At 39.7% G+C, this 20553-nt stretch overlaps 1 protein-coding gene and 1 long non-coding RNA gene across 2 annotated transcripts in view; both read left to right on the top strand.

The window, feature by feature from the left end:
• LOC137072700 (CMRF35-like molecule 5) overlaps positions 1-20553 on the top strand; it is a 140582-nt gene that overhangs the window by 94882 nt on the left and 25147 nt on the right. The gene's annotated exons all lie outside the window — the stretch shown is intronic.
• Positions 8218-8698, top strand: LOC137072727 (uncharacterized). The gene is made up of 3 exons (XR_010904668.1): positions 8218-8336; positions 8452-8502; positions 8612-8698. It is a non-coding gene; the product is annotated as an uncharacterized lncRNA (long non-coding RNA).

Below are 20553 nucleotides of genomic sequence, written 5' to 3'. Positions count from 1 at the left end.
CATTGTTTAGTCCAGGAATGAAACAATTGTTTGTTAAGTCCAATCGCTTTCCATGAATTAAAGGTTCTTCTAGTAACCAGTAAAGAGATTTTGAATCCTCCACTTTCTGATAAGTGAAAAGATTCCACACTTTAAAAACATTCTTATAAAAAACAGGTAATATGGGAAAATTAAGTTTCAATGGATCCATCAAAAAAATTGTCCTGCCTAGATTAAAGTTACCCAAAGTATTCAGAATCACTCTTGCTACAGCATTCCAGTTAAACACATCAGAAACAGTTAAAAGCCTTTGCACAAAGTTTAATCTAAACACAGCTATTCTGCTTTGCAGATGTATTAAACCTTGACCACCTTCTTCTTTAGACAGAAAAAGCACACTTTGTGGGATCCAGTGTAGCTTATCCCAAAAAAAGTCAACTAACAAAGCTTGTAACTTTGTTAACAAAGTTAAAGGAGGATCCAAACAAGCAAACTTATGCCACAGTGAAGAAGCCACTAAATTATTGGCAATTAAAACTCGTCCTCTAAATGACATCTTTGGAACCAGCCATTTCCATTTGTCAAGTCGACCTTTGGCTTTCTCAATTATACCCTCCCAGTTCTTTTGTGTAACCCCTTCATCACCAATAAAAACTCCTAAATATTTAAAACCTATTTTTCCCCATTCCAAACCCATAGGAAGTTTAGGTTTATCATGTTTCCAATCACCTACTAAAAAAGCTTCACTTTTTTTCCAATTAATATTTGCAGAAGATATTTTCTTAAACATTTTTAACAAGTTTAACAACACTTGAATATCACCTTGTCCATTAATACACACTGTTACATCATCTGCATAGGCCGATAATATAAATTTATTCCGACATTCTGGTAAAACTACACCTTGAAGTTTGCACCTTATCTGATTTAACAAAGGCTCAATTGCTAACGAATATAACATACCAGATAGTGCACAACCCTGTCTTATGCCTCTGAGAACTTTAAAAGGAGTACACAAACCACCATTGACCTTTAAAATACTCTCTACATCACTATAAAGGACTTTAATGAACTTAATAAAGCTCTCACTAAAGCCAAAAGCACCCAGAACCTTCCATAAAAAACAATGTTCTACCCGATCAAAAGCTTTTTCTTGATCTAACGAAATAAAACCACAATTTAGATTTAGCATTTTGGAGACTTCGATAAGATCACGAATAAAACCAATGTTATCGAAAATGGATCTACCTGGGACACAGTAGGTTTGATCAGGATGAATAACATTGTCCATTACATTAGCCAGCCTATTAGCCAAGACTTTTGATAAAAGCTTATAGTCACTACAGAGCAAAGAAACTGGACGCCAACACTTTATGTCACCAAGATCTCCTTTTTTTGGTAAGAGGGTCAACACAGCTCTTCGGCAACTTTGAGGCATTTTACCCCTTGCCAGACTGGTATTCAATACCTCTAGGAGATCTTCTCCTATTGTTGACCAAAAGGACTTATACAAGTCCACTGGTATACCATCGATACCTGGTGTTTTTCCAGACTCCATTCCTCGAAGTGCTTTCTGTAGCTCACTCATACTCAGAGGGCCAGAAATGTCGGTGTTGTTACTTTCCGTCACCTGAGGTAAGTTTTCGAAGAAGAACTCACCCTCATTTTCTTGCTCTACAGCAACTTCACTTTTATACAAATTTTCATAAAAATCAACCGCCCTCTGGCGAATATCCGAAGGATCAGTCAAAAGATTTCCAGATTCAGCTCGTAAAGCATGAATAACTCTACTTTGACCATTCTTTTTTTCTAAATTAAAAAAGAATTTTGTTGAAGCATCCATTTGATCCAGGCTTTGAAATCTTGACCTGACCAAGGCCCCCTGTGTCCTGGAACCAAGTAGATCCGCCAACTGTGTTTTTTTATCTAAAAGTAAGCTTAGAAAACCTCTTGTACCAGTAGACTCTGCCAATTCCTGAAGTTTTAAAATATCAGCCTCCAAAATACTCATCTTAAACTTAGTCTCTGTAGTGATGTTTCGAGTAAACTGTAAACAAAGCTGCTTAATTTGGGCTTTACCTACATCCCACCATTGCTGTAGCGAATTATAAAAACCTTTCTTGGTTTTAAAATCCTCCCAAAAAAAAGTAAACACTTCTTTAAAATGTTTATCACTTAATAATGCAGTATTAAGCTGCCAATAAGCACTTTGGGGTTTTAACAGATTAATAAAAACAGAACATTTGACCATACAATGATCAGAAAAACTAACAGGTACAATGTGACAGTTCCTTATGATATTATAATGGTGTTTAAAAATGTAAAATCTATCTAATCTTGCCATAGAAATGACACTATCACGCACATGGGTCCAAGTATACTGTTTATGTGTTCCCTCTAGGCGTCTCCAAACATCACAAAGTTCATGCATTTTAACAAGTTGAATCAATCGATTTCTAGATGGCATATGCGGTTCTAAATGATTCCTATCCAGATTAGATTCAGTGCAGTTAAAATCCCCTCCCAAAAATAAAAACTCTTCTTGACTACATTTTTGTAATACGGAAGACAAGATATTTAAGAACACCATTCTCTCTATTGATGAAACTGGACAGTACACACAGATAAAAACAATAACATTCTTTTCATAGTTTGCTCTTACTTTTAAAAGTCTACCTTTCACTACTTCTTCTATTTGAACAGAATGTGGGTTAAAATGTTCTGCAAAAAGAATAGCTACTCCACCACTCAGTGAAGTATTATGACTAAGAGAAGAAAAACCACCCCATTCTCTAGCCCAGTCAGGAGCATTATTTAGATCGCTATGAGTTTCCTGCAGCATTACTACGTCTAGCTTTTTTTGTTTCACAAACTCATAAATTTCCATTCTTTTTTTAAAATCTCTTGCCCCATTTATATTTAAAGAAGCAAAATTGATTTCATTCATTTTTAAAAGAAAAGGGGGAGAAAAAATAAATCCAGCAAGAACTACTAAAAGCAAAACTAGAAACCCATAGCATATTGCTTTAAGATTTTTAACTATTATCATTTACAAGCTCAGGATTTAAACTTCTCAGAATTTTCTTTAACCGATAATTTTTTTTATTGATAAATAAGCCTTCCGCCATAAACAGTTTGGTTTTCTCAGCGAATTGTTTAATGTCTGGAAAATATTCACAGACACGTACTCCTCTCTTATTTTTCGTTGCTTTGAGGAAGAGCTTAATATCTTCTACCTCATAATCACGACCGAGAGAATCTTTTTGAGAAAAACTGACACTTGAATCCGAAGATTCATTGCCACTTTCCAATTCTTCTCTGTCATTATCATCATCATCAGCCACATTTGTTTTTTTCTGCTTAACACTTTGAATTTCACTTGAACTTTTCCTTTTAACTGGAACTTTGAACTCAGTTTTATCCAATTCTAGCTCAGCCTCATCACAAAAGTCAAACGACTGCCACTTCACATTATCCCTTCCATCCTTTGTCAAAGCTGACTTAGTAGTGAAATCACCGACTCCTTCAGTAACTACAACTGTGTCTTCCAACCCACCTTCCTGTAGGGACACAACTGGTGCGGTGTCAACAGCAAACACACTCTGCACCTCCGAAACACTACCATTGTTTTCCCCAACAGTCAGGTTTTCCACATTTAAAGTGGGAGCATTAGAGGGCCCTGCCTTAACCTTTTCCTCATTACGACTATTTTGGTTATTCGTCCCCATATTTTGCTCATCAGTTAACATTTGATCCTCTGTATTCTTATTAGGGCAAGCCCGAATTAGATGGCCTACCCCACCACAGCCAAAGCATTTCATCTTATCAGTAGTGGCATAGAAAGCATAATCAAAGTTGTCTACCTTGATGTTAAAAGTCAAATCAAGTTCTTCACTATCTTTCAAGATCATGAAGACAAATCTTCTAAAAGAAACGACATGCTTTAGCAGTGGTGAGGCAGTACCAATAAAAATTTTCTTAATCGGTGAGACAATCTTTCCATAGCGAGACAAAATCTCAATTAGTGTATCATCCTTAACAAAAGGTGGAATATTGGACAAAGTAATCTTTTTTGAGGGTGTCGAAAGCGGAAGAACAGGTGTAAACAAATTATTAACAACAATTCCCTTCTCTACTAACTCGTTTGCCTTCTCCACCGAACTCAAGAAAACCACTACAGCACCATTCATTTTAGACGCCGATAAAATACTATCGTGCCCAACTACGATTCCCATCGCCAAACAAAAATCTTCAACACTCACCGCGGACGCCACTTTAACACCGTGACGCCGCGTGAGATTCTTCAAAGAACCAGCGCGTGAGTCCGCCATAACCACACACACACGGGGGGGGGAAACCCCGCGTCCCAGAACCAACAGAAAACAATAAGCCACGAAAATAAACAAAAAAAATTATTAAATTAAATAAATAAAAGATAGATAGAACTCACTCAGAGTATCAAGCTTCACACGCACCCTCCTCACGCTCACACCCACACTCACACCGGAAGAGAGAGAGAGAGAGAGAGAGAGAGAGAGAGAGAGAGAGAGAGACTAGTACTGTAGTGTGAAGTATAGTACTGTGATGTACAGTATTATGTAATTTTTAACATTTCAGTATTTTCATTTTTGGTTGTTGTGAAAACCTTTGTTGGAAAAAAAGAACAGAAACTGTAAGTGTTGTGTTGCTTGACAGAATGCTAACTGATGAACTGAATAAAAAACAGTGACAATTAAAGACTACAGTGTTTTATATAAAGTAGACTAGTGTATTCCCCCTGATCTGAAAGTGTATTCATATGATGCAAGTGTGTATCATTTTGTCATCAGAGTTACATTTTGACAAAGAAATGTTAAGTTTTGATAGCAGAGTTAAGGTTTTGATAGTAGAGATTCAATTTGACTAGGGTTGCCACCCGTCCCGTGAAATACGGAATCTATTTCAGTATTTCAGGAAAAATGATGCGTCCCGTATCATAGCAATACGGGACGCGATTTCTCCCGTATTTTACATAACTTAGGCCCATCCGCATTGTGTGAAGACAGACATTAGAAGTGCCTAATTGGGTCGCTGCCGTCGTTGGTTTGTTTGATTGGTTTGTTTCAGGTTCACGGGCCGTGAATCACACTGTCGCACTGTTCTTCATACCTCAAGCATCTCCTTAGGCAGAAAGTGTAGCCTAATGGTTATTTTTTATCACCTCAATTTTTTGATTGATAACGTTAGATTTCATATGCTGCCTATTAAGAAATAATGTTAATAATGTAGGCTACATGAATGATGTTATGGTATGATTTGTTTATTAAGGTTAAGTTGTACAGTCAGACACAAGCATTACTTTAATAAGAGATAATATATATATATAGGCTATACATATTTAATCAAAATAGGACCTTTTAGGAATAAAATAAACAACTATTTGTTATGCTTAACAACTTTAAATAACTGCATCATCCAATACTATAGAATTAACAATAGACTATATAAAAACAGAATAATACATAAATATATTTACTTAACTTACCAAAAATAAAAATGTTGTTAAGTGTTTTATTAAAATAAGAAATGATTGTAGATATTATATCATTTACAGTTATTTAGGTGTGGTTTCACTGTTTGGATGGTGTTACTGCAAACAATGACAAATATTTTAGTCAAAATCTTTGTTCACAACACTATAAAATTACTCGAGTTAATTTGCAATTTCTTCTCCTACTCCCCTAGGTTACAGCAGCTGAGTTTGTTTTTCATTGTCATAGCTGTGTATTATACTGAGTGCATCTATTCACACTGATTTCAATAGCAGATATCCTATTATAATGTCCATTGGTATCAAACTTAATAAATATACAAATTATGAAAACATGTTTTAAGTTATGATATACGACCACTGCACTGGCACACCATCGGGACTGTGGTCATCGTGGCCCCGAGGGGTGTGGCCACCGCTGCGGCAGGCGTCCCTTATTTTTCTGTATTGAAGGTGGCAACCCTACATTTTACACAGATGTGAATGGTATATTTCCCAGTGTTGTGTCATGTTTACTTGTGTGTAGAGTTTTGGCACAATGAGCAAAGTTTAGCAAAATGTGTTCAAGCAACGGACAATAAACTGTAATATGACATGCAAGCGAATGTTCTACTCATGAACTAAAGATAACTGAAGAAGTGAGTATCTAAGAAAGACTAATGTTGATCTGTTGCTCAGGTCTGCTGTCGTCCACCATTGTAGAGTTTAATCCAGTGATTTATGAACAGGTGAGTCGGCTCAAACTGGTGATTATGGTGACGTTGAATCTCTATCCGCTGTGTGAATGATTATATTCACGTGTTCAACTGTAAATATATTCTCTCTGAGTTATTTAGTCTGTTAACTAACTCTTGTTTCCTGTGATTATAGATCACAGACACTGGACGTCACTGTAACCCAGAGGACAGAGACACAGAAACCACTGTATTTTACAGCTGTGTTTCATAAACTTGAATGCAGACAGACCCTCGCTCCCTCAAATTTGACAGATGGAACACACCACCAGTGTTGAGGCCTGGGGGCATCCATTGGGATCACAATCAACTTGTCTGTTTCATTTTTGTTAAATACATAAATAAAATAAACTTGCCTTGCCTTTGTTAAATGTTTCTTTGTTTGTGTTGGCCAGGTGCTCCTCTCTCGTTTCCCATTACCATGCCACCCCCCCCCCCCACCCCCCCCCCCCCCCCACCCCCCCCCCCCCCCCCCCCGGTTAGTCCTCGTTGGGCTGATTGTGTTCACCTGTTCCTAATGTGCTCTGCTTCCCATATATTGGGTGCTTCCCAATTCTTATTTGTACATCCTCGTTTCCTTTCCTAGCTTCTTTTCCTCACGCCTTAGCTCCACCCCTTCAGGATGTGAGGGAAGGATCCAAGGAAAAGATGCAAGGATGGAGGAATTGAATCAAGTGAAATTATATATCCTCGCTCCCTTTAGCGTCACTTTAAAGTGGCGTCAGTTAATGATGACTATGCACCGCTGGATTTAGTCGGGATTCTTGAACATTAGATAAAACACTTCCGCAAAGGATACTTCAGTGTGTCCTCGCTCATGACTCCCCAGGAAGCTCCTCACTCCTCCATCCTCGCCTCCTCGCTGTGCAATTAGAGAATTGAGATCTCCTACAAGATGGCTGAGCTCCATCGGTTTCCAGGGCATAGGATGGAGGACGGAGGAGCGAGGAAATGAGGAGGGATATTGAGAAGCACCCATTGTGTTCCTTTCCCCTCTTATCTTCACTGGTTATTTGCATTCATTGTGTGTGAGCTTTTCTTGCTTGTTAACAGGTCTTGACCGTATTTGACTTTTACAGGTCACTGACAGCCAATCTGGATTTTCTGCAGTTCCTTCACCAAGTGTGGAGCCTCTGGTTCTCTGAGCCGCTGCCTTGTCTTCATATATGGATATATGGACATAAATGTTGCCTTAGCATCTAGAGCTGCCTCAACCCCGGCCAGCCTGGTCTCCTGTGTGCCATGCCATTTTGTTTGGACTGTGTTTGTTTCTCATCTATCTTGTGCTGTGCCTTAGTTTTATATATACTTGTATAAAAAGGGCATTCAAAAAAGAAACAGAGAGGACAGGAAACGGGTTGTGCTTGGTGAATTTATAGATCATTTCCTGGTCAAAACTGAGAGGCGTTTTCACACCTAACCACACAGCAAACAGATATATAGTCACTCTATCGTATTTAAAATACCTCACGTTAGATGAGTAATGCATTTATTTATGCTCCGCCGATAGATGAGAGCAGTATTATTGGGTGTTTGAGTTTCAGAAAGTGGTGTGAGGAACTGCTGAGAGTTTCAGACTGATCTTCTGAACTGAACTGATGAAGAAATGAAGTTCCCGCTGACAGTTTGTGTGTTTCTGCTGACGGGTAAGTGCTCAAGATCTCCACTAAACTTGTTTATTATCTAATATTATGACTTATGTTAGCTGTGTGTGTGTGTGTGTGTGTGTGTGTGTGTGTGTGTGTGTGTGTGTGTGTGTGTGTGTGTGTGTGTGTGTGTAGTGAGCAGTTCACTGTCCGACAACATTACAGTGACAGGGACAGAGGGAGGACGAATGGACATTACATGCCCTTATCCAGAAGGATATGAGAAATCGTACAAATACTTCTACAAAATACTTTACAGAAACCATTTAATTATACTAGAATCTGAAGAGTCATCAGTGTTTAAGGGCAGATTCTCTCTGAAGGATGATCATCAGTCCAGATCATTTACAGTGACCATCAGTGACCTGAGGATGGAAGATGCTGGACCTTACGGCTGTGGAGCTGGATGGGGAGAATATAAATACATCCAGCTGAATGTGACCAGAGGTGCTGATATTCAATAGTGAACAAAAATCTGCTTCATTAATGTTTATGCTAGAAAATATACATTTTATTAATATGTTACGGTTGAACGATGCGACTGTGCTCTTATGTTTCTCAGCTCAACCGAAAACAAGACCTGCCCAGATCTTTACCTCCACACTTCAACCAGGTACCTGATATTCAATATTAAAGTTCCAGCTCAAGTTTCTCATCACATACATCCATGATTGTATGCATTAATGTGTCAGTATATCAGCTCAGTCTATATTCCCCTTCAGGTCAAACTATCAGCTCATTTTCAAACACGCCACCCTACCTGAGGACATCAGACATAAACCCACAGTCCAGCAGCATCACAATCATCGACCATCAGACCATCTCTTCAACAGGTCGGTTCATCTTCTGCCCTTCACCTCTCAGTGATAAGATGATTTAATATGCACTGTGTCTGACATTTTTGCTGATGTTTTCACCTGACACACTATTTCACTCACATGAGGAAGTGAACTTCTAGGGGTCCTATAATGCCCCTTATTGCAAGATGTAAAATAAGTCTCTGATGTCCCCAGAGTGTGAAGTTTTAGCTCAAAGTACCCCTACAGACCATTTTCTAAAGCATGTTAAAATTGTCGTTTTTTGAGGTTGAGCAAAGACACAATATTTGAGTGTCCCTTTAAATGTAAATGAGCTGGTGCTCCCGTTCCCCTTTCTAGAAAAGGGTGGAGCTTTTAAGAGCTCTTGTCAGCATCTCTAATTACCTCAGCCACTGAAAATATAAAAAAAACTGTTCAGCTTTTATGTTCAAACCGGACTTGGGCAATGATGGAGAGACTCAAGAAGAAGGGACAACATGTAGAATGAGACAGGAAGTTTCTGAAGGGATAGTTGATTTTATGAGTTAACTAACTTCACGTCATTGATTAGCATATTCTGTCATAATAATCTATAAACCGCTGGTGTGGGAACTGTTGTGAGATGAGTCAGATAATATATGCTGATGAAGAGAGAACAGGGATAGTTTAGTTTAATTACGGTTATAACTTTTGTCATCTTGCTTTATGACGTGCTATTGCATTTGTGTTTGTACTGTATCGTAATAAATGTGAAAGACGGACGACAGCTTGAGACAACTCCCAAATGTGCTCGACTACAACAACTCTTCCTCTTCTTGACATGTTTCCCAGGGGCGGGGTTATGTAAATGATATGGTTAGTGATGTCACCAACCTGTGAAGAAGCTTGTTGTAGCTCCTACCAGCCATTTGTTGTAGTCTTTGCGGTATATTTGCATATGTTTTTTATGCTCAAACAGCAACATTACACACTCACTAAAGTTAAAAAATTTAAAGCATAATTAACCGCTCCTTTAAAACCATAACACGAAGTGACTTTTAATTATCCTCATATCTCTCTTTTTTCTGTGTCTTTCATTTAACCATTCTGTAAAACATTATTTTCTGATGTGTGTGGTTGTTTGCATATTTACTGTATTTCAGACAGTGTTTGGCTCTTGAGTTTCTCAGGTTCATCTGTGATTATCGTCACTGCGGAGGCTTTGGTTTTACTCCTGATAGCAGTTACACTGGTTATAGTGGCTGTGCGAAAGAAAAAGAATAGTGAAGGTGATATTTTACACCAAATACTTGCTTGTGTTTTTAATATGACATGCATGAGAATCTTCTACTCATGAACTAAAGATAACTGAAGAAGTGAGTATCTAAGAAAGACTAATGTTGATCTGTTGCTCAGGTCTGCTGTCGTCCACCATTGTAGAGTTTAATCCAGTGATTTATGAACAGGTGAGTCGGCACAAACTGGTGATTATGGTGACGTTGAATCTCTATCCGCTGTGTGAATGATTATATTCACGTGTTCAACTGTAAATATATTCTCTCTGAGTTCTTTAGTCTGTTACCTAACTCTTGTTTCCTGTGATTATAGATCACAGACACTGGACGTCACTGTAACCCAGAGGACAGAGACATAGAAACCACTGTATTTTACAGCTGTGTTTCATAAACTAGAATGCCATATGAGACTCAAGCACTCCATCGACACCACAATGCAAATATAATATAATATAATATAATAGTCACAAATTCACCTGGCTCCATCTTCACTCCAGAGCTGTGTTGGAAACGCTGCCCTCATCCACTATTCCCTACATTTCTATATATATATATAGTCCACTTGAGGAAATAAATGAAAACAAGTGAATTGATTCATACACTGATTCATTCAGCGCATGACTCTCAAAGTGCATTATGGGTATTCTCTAGCCGCTGAGCGTATATCAGTTGTACACTTCTTAGTGTGGTGCATTGTGTGATTGAATATGTGCACTCAATAACTCTTTCCCTGCCAAACACAGAATTTTCCATTATTTGTGAGAAAATGCTTCCCTGCCAAAAACGTATTTTTCTGGGTGTCCGTGTTTTCACTGTCAGACACTAGGGGGCGATATTACGCATCTTACGAATGAGTACTGAATCTCCTGATCAAAACACATGTGATGAAGACGCAGTTAAACAAACGATCGCATATAAGCAGATGCATGAGAAAAATAACGTGGTCATCATCATTAAACAGCATACAAATCTAAAATATCTAATGTTAATGAATGAGATGTGGACCCAGGACAAGCTACAGGACTGAAGCATTAGAGGTGTAGATGGACTCGAGCTACTCCATCTGTGTCTGATCATCTCTGAATCTGATCTGGAGTCAGTTTGACAAAAACATGATTTTCTCAGCTTTTTGTTCAAAATGTTGCTTTTTATGAAACCTACTCATATTTAAGTGTTTATAAAAAAAAGAATGCCTGAAGCTAGAATAAAACAGTTTTTTTGTTTAAATGAAAAGGGTCAGCTCTTTCTTTTGAAATATTGCATGCTCAGATATTAATTAAACAAAATATTCAATGGGCTATTACATTTTTTTTTTGAAAATGGTCAAAACCCTGGTGGTGGCTGGCAACTTTTTTTTTTAACGCTGGAGGGTAAAGAATTAACTTCCACTATGGTTTTGGACACCATAACAGTTGGCTAGCCCCTCAAATAATGCCCTATTTTAGAGTATATGGGGCGATTTTGGACACAGCCCAGTGCAGCGTTCACCATCTCCAGAGTACTAATCACCTGTACCTGTTCCCCATCAGCACTGCCATCAGTAACTTTAAGCCTGGTCTCATCACAGATGCTCTACCTGTAAGACATTACATGTGCAACTTAGCGCCAGCGGTTCCTGATCCCAGTGGTCCTTGTTATTCTCCGCTGTTACTCCTGTGAGTCTCCAATCCTTCATCCATCTCCATCTTCACCTGGACTTCACCTTCCGGCAGCAACTCAGGTGTGCACGTTTCTCTCCAGCCTGGATTCAGACACCACTACCTCCCAACCGACCTGCAAAGGTAAGAGTTAATTTGATAATACCGTTTAACCTGCTAAAAGTCAGACACGTACCTGTTTGTTTGTTTTCCTCTGCTGCATTTCAATAAATGGTTAAACGTCATCTGTGCTTCTCTTCTCAGAGTATAGGCTACTTACCGTTACAATAATATAATATACACCAAATCGTCTTCATTCTTCTCATCATTTCCATCATTTTACTGAATCAAGCTAGTCTTGTCTGTTCATTATAGAGTTCAGAAAGATCAGATTCATCTTCTGTTGTATCTTGTAAAGATATATTAGGAACGAGCTGAGAGACATGCGTCACAGTTTATCCAACTTTATTCTTCTCTCCTTTCTCTCCACATATTAACCACCGGTGTCCTCACTGTGCACTCTAACGCCCTCAGTGTTCACTAACAGTTATTAACAGGACAACATCTTCATGACTTGATTTGGTCTTGTGTTTATATTGTTATAATTGTGTTATATTTGTATATAGTTGAGTTTATGGTCCTCTTTAGTTTTACTAGTGTTCAACTGAAGACAACTGGATTGACTCCAGTCAACAAACTCATTCACACATCTGCGATACTCCACCTCATCTTCAGTGATCAAACCCACATTGCTATTTGCTACGACCCAAAATAGGGACCAACATAAGAGCCATTCAGAAAGGTATATAAACCCAAATCGCAAAGGCCATGGTGGTAAAAAGATTATTTATTTACAACAAATTAACAAAAAACATAACATACAAAACTTAAAGTAAGGACTGGTGAGCTAACTAATCTAAACTACAACTCAGAGTTAATGCTTTCCTAACTCCCGAGAAACATAAAAGAAAATACACAAACAAATCTTCCGGCTCAGCTTTCTTACCTATGCTTTCCCTCTAACCTAATATAACTAAACACACAAAACTCACCATCCTGTACAAACGAAACCAGAAACACAAACTTCAAAGTCACAAACAACAGGTTTCCTGAGGTAGGCCCCCAAAAACTGAAGTTTCACCAGCAGCTCTTAAATAGGCAGAGGCCTCAGGTGTTAGGAATAATCCGGCTCCGCCCCCATCCAATTGGCGGCTAACCTCAGACAGGAAAGAGAAAACAAGAGAAAGAGCAGGGACTCGTAACACACATCATCTGTATATTTAGCATTGAAAACATCAGATGAAGAACCTCTACACTCATTTGTATAGAGGGTTAATAACACTGGGGAGATAGTAGTTCCCTGTGGTATCAATACGGGAAGACAGAGCACAGTTTACCCGAATACACTGCAATCTACCAGTCAGAAAAGGCCAATCTAATGAGTCTGCTATTCACCCTCAGATTAAACAATCTTTCCATTAGAATCTGCGGTCGTATAGTGTTAAATGCATGTGGCAATCAAGGTATTACAAGAAGTACAGCAGCAATAAGCACAATTTAGGTTTCTAAATTGCATTACTGCTTTCTTAAAGACGACTACGCCACCCAGAACTAACTCTGGGAAAAGCCCAAAGGGCACAAGTTCCGTTTCTCAGGTAATGACCACGAGGCATGGGTACCATATATAACATTTATTGAACAAATCAAAGTAGTCGTTTTAAAATGCATTTCAATGAATCACATGACAGAGGGAGAATTCCACGACACCGCACAACACCCCCGGCTGTAAAACAATAATCAAACAGACAATCACAACACCAGAGCTGGGGCTTACCACCAGGGCAGCAGGCTTGACACCGGGCCTAAATAATGCCCACAGTAACAATAATAATAACCACACATGCTCCAAATCACACTCACACACTCCAAGGAATTCACGGCCACTCCACGCCACTCTGGTGAATAGTGAGATTAACCACACGGGAAAGGTCAGCCTACCCTCTCCAGGCCCCAGCTCCAATACAAGAACAGGAAAAAAGCAAAAGACAAAAAGGTTACAACATTCAGACAAGTCACTAGATACAATGCTAAGCAGTCAAATATGGCGCTAAATGCAGAGTAATCAAATGCAAAGCCATTAAAGGCAACGTAGTCAAATGCAAAGCAGTGAAATGCAAAACAGTAAAAAGCAACGTAGTCAAAATACAAAGCAGTGGAATGCAAAGTAGTGAAATGCAAAGCAATAACTGCAAAGACAACAAACACAAAACAAATGAATCCAAAACAAACAAAAGCAAACCAAATTAATAAAACAAAAATAGAAACAAAGACATTACCAGAGCAACACAAACTCAATACCAAACATACATTTAACAAAATACAAAACAAATAAACAATAAAGAAAGAAAATAGACAGCAAAATAGAAACAAACCAAAAAAAGGCACAAATTAATAAATACAACTCAAATTATTAAACTAAAAAAAAGGAGTTAAAGCAAAACAGCAGTGTTGAATGTGCCAGCCATGCTGAAATCACGAGGTTACATGATGCAGGCTGGAATCGAAATGGGCAGGCTCACAGAATGGTTCAACCAAGTTACCTTTATAAAGGCCCAAGGGAGTTAAGAGTGGGTTATACATACCAGATTGTGCCAAACACATCATCTATCCGATCACAGGCAGGAATCACATGCAATTCGCCAGTACAGTGGAGCAATGACGACAACCGTTGCGTTGTTGATCATCCGCGGGTGCAACAAGCACTTACCCGAACTCCAGCCAAACCGAAATTACTGTTAGCAGTTTGTTGATCATTCGTGGGTGCAACAAGCACTCACCCGAACGCCAGCCCAACCAAAATCACTGTTAACAGACAAGCAACCGCTAAAGGAACATTCAGCATCTACCACATAAAAAAAGCCACGGAGAAAACTCATACATACCCCTCGTGTAATGTACCGAAGCGCCGGAAGTGTGATCAGCAGAGTATGACGCGACACCCGTTTACCGTACCTCGCCTTATATATGCTCCATCGCAAATGTGACCGCCCAGCAATAATCTGCACTTCACCACATGCAGATGAGAAATCTGTGAACATAACAAGAGAATATCGCTTTGGCTGATCAAGGTGACGAAGTCTATGCCGCATTATGTCCGTTTCACACTGCAAGCGTGAGCAGTTCGTGAACTGCACGTCAGCGTAACAACACCATCACTGCAGACGCGTGAGAGTATTCACACTAGGAGAGTCACAGCAGCGGCTCTCACGCAACATATAATGCTAGAGCCTATATAAATCTGTCTCAGTGTTGCATAAAGAAGAGGGTCAGCTCTTTCTTTTGATATATTGCATGCTCAGATATTCATTAAACAAAATATTCTATGGGCTATTACATTTTTGTGAAAATGATCAAAAACCCTGGTGGTGGCTGGCACCTTTTTTTTTTTTAATGCTGGCGGGTAAAGAGTTAACTTCCACTATTGATTAACAATTGTGCCGAAAAAAATATGCGCTGCTCACGCTTGCGGTGTGAAACGGCCGTTAGTCTCAAGGTGCAGATCCACTCGTCCGTGCAACACTTTTGTCGCACCGCACTCCACTTTATTCCTATTGGTGACGTCAAGCGACTTTAACGCGCCTGCACAGCATTCTGGGAAGGCAGCGATGCTTTTGAACCGATTTGAACGCAGAAATGAGAGGAAGCGTCACAACATCACGCTTCAGTCGTGTCGCAAACGGTCAGTCTCAGACGTCACGTCTACTGAATTGGCTGAATGTCTGATGCATATGGAAATAACTTTCTCTGTACTCTGTGAAATACCTCACAGCCGACTTAAACTGTGATAATTGCTTGAAGAGAGGCCGTGTCGATCACTGTCGGTAGAGGCAGTTTGTTACCTCGGGCCTGGATCTTTTGCCTCCTCCACCTTGTTTATACTTTTGCCTGTCTCCGCTGTGCGAGCCTCCGTTAACTGCACGCGCTCCTCCCCAAACGGACGAGCCGTTTATCGTACCACACTACTAAAGAATCGTGTAAAACTCAGTAAACCTTGGCTTGATATTATTACTTGGACATGAGAACAAAATATATGTATGTAACTAAATTAACGATCTCTTAAATATTTCCTAATTTCACTAAACATTTTAGTGTCATGATTTATTTATTTATTTGATTAAACGTGGATCTTTATTTAAAATGGCTTATTTCTGCTTTTGTTGGCTCATTTTCTTAATATAAGCACCTAATTTGTATGTGCAAACTGGGGGCCAGTGTGATGTGACGTCATGCTCTTTCATCTCGTTCATCTTCGGATGCGGAGCTGCGCGCGCTGTTACAGAAAATGCGCTGCACACCGCCAGACGAAATGGGGTCTTGCGGACCCAACGTGCACGACCGCCCCATCCACGTTGACGTAATTTTTGCGGCACACCCCTCGCGCTCATACGGACGCGTCGAGTATAAACAAGCCTTTAGTGTTATATTACTCCTTGTAACGGGGTTCGTGGATGGAAGGAAGGAGGCGGGAACCGGCGAACGTTCAACAACTTTAATTTCAAAATAAATAAACAAAACGAAAGTAAACCGTGGGCAGCCCCTCACGGACGACTGCCCACACACACACACACACACATAATAAAACGTGAACAAAACATAACATAAAACCAAGCCTGGTCCTCTCTCGTCTTCCGCTGCCTTCGCTCTTCCTTTTATGCTCCCGTCACTCGGCCGCGAGACGAGACCGGTGTGTCGTGCAGCTGGTACTCATTACCACTCGTCACCGGCCCGCTCTTGCGGTCCCTCGCCCCGCTGCTTGCCACATACCCCCACATACTCCTCCTACAATCTCTCAGCAATTCCAGTGAGATTTGACAGCCGGTAACAGTAAACATCAGCCCATACAGAAGATCTCCGAAACACATCCTTAAGGGCTGCAGGAGGTTTCAAATGCCAAACAACAAAACACACATCATTCTTATTTTGCATGTCTGTAATTATTAATGTGAATATTTATGTTCAATGCAATGTTTGTCTGCTTGGTTCAATCTGTTCACTCCTGCTGGTTGATATCATAGACAGTAAAAGAAATGGACACAGCGACCCCATTGACGTCAACAGCTAAATAATGAAGTCAACCTAGGGGCACTCACTTCCTGATGGTTGAGTGAACTGCGCAGGCTCAGACTGAGCTTGAGGACGTAGATGTGATGTGAGCCTCCTGTCGGACAGCTGTAGGTCTTCTAGTAGATGTGGAAAGTGAAAGCTGAATCACGTTGTTTAAATATTTTCTCCCGTTGCTTTTGGCTCACTATGGGCTTCTCCCCATTCTTCTCCCTTGACTTTATCAGACTTTATGTCTCCACGTCCCCCCGACTGTCTCATATACAGTTAAAGATTGCCTGCGAGCATCTCCTCAGGTCTATACGGTAATTTCTCAACTGTGCGACAGAGTCGCGTTGGTTATGACGCAATCGTTAGCCTATTTTTACAAAAACAGCTTCTAGGGGGCGATAGTGTAAGATACAAGGTAACGGAGCCTTTTATGCATTGTCGTGTTTCTTTAGAAATAAACAATGGACAAATGGAGTCTTTAAACGCCTCAGATGTAAAGTTATTCACTGTCAAAGTGACTCAAAAATGAATGGGAGTCAATGGGATGCTAACAGCAGGTGATGGCTTGTTTAGCAATGGCCGCCCCTAGGGGTGGAACGCTTTCCGAGCGCTAGATTACCCCCTTGGTGTGCATGCGAGGGTTGATTTCACGCTTGACGTAACTTGAAGGGTCAAGCGTGACGTGCGCGCGCCGAAAAACTCTGGTCATGTGGATTTCTGATGCTGTCGTTTTTTTATGCTCACAACAGTATACAAACAATAACATAATATATAACATAATAATATAATAGCAATTAGAAACAAACAAGAATACAATACAAGATATGTTCGTTCTCGCATGTGTTTCAGATGAAACGTGCACGAGAACGTCATGAAAGCTTGAAGCGTCTCATGCACGCGCTGGTAACAGGCAAGATTTCATGACGTTCTCATGCACGTTTCATCTGAAACACACGTGAGAACGGACATCTCTTGTATTTTATTCTTGTTTGTTTCTAATTGCTATCATCATATATTATGTTATTGTTTGTATACTGTTGTGAGCATTAAAAAAAAAAAAAAAACATCATCAGACATCCACATGACCAGTTTTTCGGCGCGCGCACGTCACGCTTGACCCTTCAAGTTACGTCAAGCGTAAAATCAACCCTCGCGTGCACGCGCAGATAACTGCTGGTCGGATGCGATTTATTGTTATTTTTCTTACAAACACTCATCGTTTAACTTCAGAAGACATTGATTCATCCATTGGGATCGTATGGATTACTCTAGTTATTGCTGTATGTGCTGTTTGATGCCTTAACTCTTAGAAACCCAAATGAGTTTTAATTAGCAGAGATTATTTATTTATCTGTGTTCATCTGAGGAAATAAAGTCGTATACATCTCGGATGGCATGAGGGTAAAAGACGAGTAAACGGTGAGGATATTTCTGCACGCACTGTATTTTCAGTGTAACAGTTACAGAATACTAGCTAGACATGTGGGATCCTTCTTAAGATTCATCTGTGGCAAGGAAGAAAAAGAAGAGGAACAAGAGGAGGATGAAGCCAAGCAAGAGAAATGAATGTGCTTTTTTTTTTAAGTTTTTTTTTTCCTCATTTTTTAAATAAAGGTTTCTGAGGGATTTCAGATTGTATTTGTGTTTTTATTGTACTTACCCTGTAATTACACGAAACAAGAGGAGAAAAAGAGACACTTTAATTTACAGCCACACATTCATACGTACCCCGTAATTACACGGATAATTACCCCTTAATTAAAAATACTTACAGTATAATTACCCCTTAATTAAAGAATACTTACAGTATAATTACCCCTTAATTAAAAAAATATTTACAGTATAATTACCCCTTAATTGAAAAATACTTACAGCATAAATAATTTATAAATTTTCCTGATAGTTACCCCTTTATTCCCCCAATATTACATATTGTTCCCATATACTTACTTTATAGTTACACTATAATTACCGAAAGTTATGCTGTAAATTCACTTTAATTATGCAGTACTATCCGGGCCGTAATCTAAAGCGTTACCAAGGGAAACAAAACAGCACTCGAAGATATTAAAGAGAGAACAGAAACATAGAGGACAGGAAACGGGTTGTGGTTGGTGAATGCACAGCTAAAAACTGAGAGGCTTTTTCACACGAACGGCTCATGGAAACGGACACACAGTCACTGAACCGGATGAGTTTGACTCTCAGCGCTGAGACGAGAAACAAGCGTATTATTTTACTCTCCGCCGATAGATGAGAGCAGTATTATTGAGTGTTTGAGTTTCAGAAAGTGGTGTGAGGAACTGCTGAGAGTTTCAGACTGATCTTCTGAACTGAACTGATGAAGAAATGAAGTTCCCGCTGACAGTTTGTGTGTTTCTGCTGACGGGTAAGAGCTCAAGATCTCTACTAAACCTGTTTATTATCTAATATTATGACTTATGTTAGCAGTGTGTGTGTGTGTGTGTGTGTGTGTGTGTGTGTGTGTGTGTGTGTGTGTGTGTGTGTGTGTGTGTGTGTGTGTGTGTGTGTGTGCAGTGAGCAGTTCACTGTCAGTGGACATTACAGTGACAGGAACAGAGGGACAAGGAGTGAACATTCCGTGCCCTTATCCAGAAGGATATGATACGTCTTACAAATACTTCTACAAAGGACTTTACAGCGACAATAACATTATTCTGAGAACTGATGGTGTATCGACCAGCGGCAGATTCTCTCTGAAGGATAATCATCAGTCCAGATCATTTACAGTGACCATCAGTGACCTGAGGATGGAAGATGCTGGACCGTACGGCTGTAGAACTGGATGGGGAGAATATAAACTAGTCCAGCTGAATGTGATCAGAGGTGCTGATATTCATTATTAAACAATAATCTGCTTAATCATTCATGTTTAAGCTTCATGTAGTTAATGATTGTGTTATGAATATATTTGTTTCTGCTCTTCTTCATTTCTCAGCTCCAAAGAAAACAAGACCAGTCCAGATCTCAACATCCACCATTCATCCGTTCACAAACACCAGCACAGGTACACACACACACACACACACACACACACACACTGGCCACACCAGCACAGACACACACACACACACACACACACACACACACACACATACACACCAGCACAGACACACACACACACACACACACACACACACTGACCACACCAGCACAGGTACACACACACACACACACTGACCACACCAGCACAGGTATACACACACACACACACACACACACACACACACACACACACACACACACACACACATACACACAACAGCAAAGAACAACAAGAACAAAGAACAGCGAGGAGAGAGAAGACATGTAGTATGTGTGAGAGAGATTCAGCTTCAGCCAAGGAAAGAGGACGGGAAGGAGAGAGTGAGAGGTTGATGTGAGGGCAGCACCTGAGGTGAGAAAGTTGAGTTCACGGTGGATGATGGAACAATTGCTGCCTTGAATAAGTGTGGATATTAAATAAATGGAACTGGATGACGATTGAAAGTTGTTTGAGGAGGATTGTGACTGCATTGAGTGATCTGCTCTGTAGAGCTACTTTCCCATTTAAATCCAACATCAGTTGGAGGAGACCAAATTATGAATGACAAATTATGTTTTTTGCCGCAAATTACATTTTATCAGGGCCGGCTCTAGCTCTTTGGTTGCCCTAGGCAAGATGGAGTTTTTGATATTTAAATGACATCCATGTAGGTTAATTTAGATTATTGTCAGTTAAGTTATGTTTGTAATACGTAGAAAACTAACAAGTGATAGATTAGTGACAATATTAATAATATTAATACAATTAATACCAGTTGATACACAGCAAAAACTCCAG

The sequence above is a fragment of the Pseudorasbora parva genome, chromosome 4, assembly GCF_024679245.1.
Source record: "Pseudorasbora parva isolate DD20220531a chromosome 4, ASM2467924v1, whole genome shotgun sequence".
Taxonomy (NCBI): domain Eukaryota; kingdom Metazoa; phylum Chordata; class Actinopteri; order Cypriniformes; family Gobionidae; genus Pseudorasbora; species Pseudorasbora parva.
This window is presented reverse-complemented; position numbering and strand designations above follow the sequence as displayed.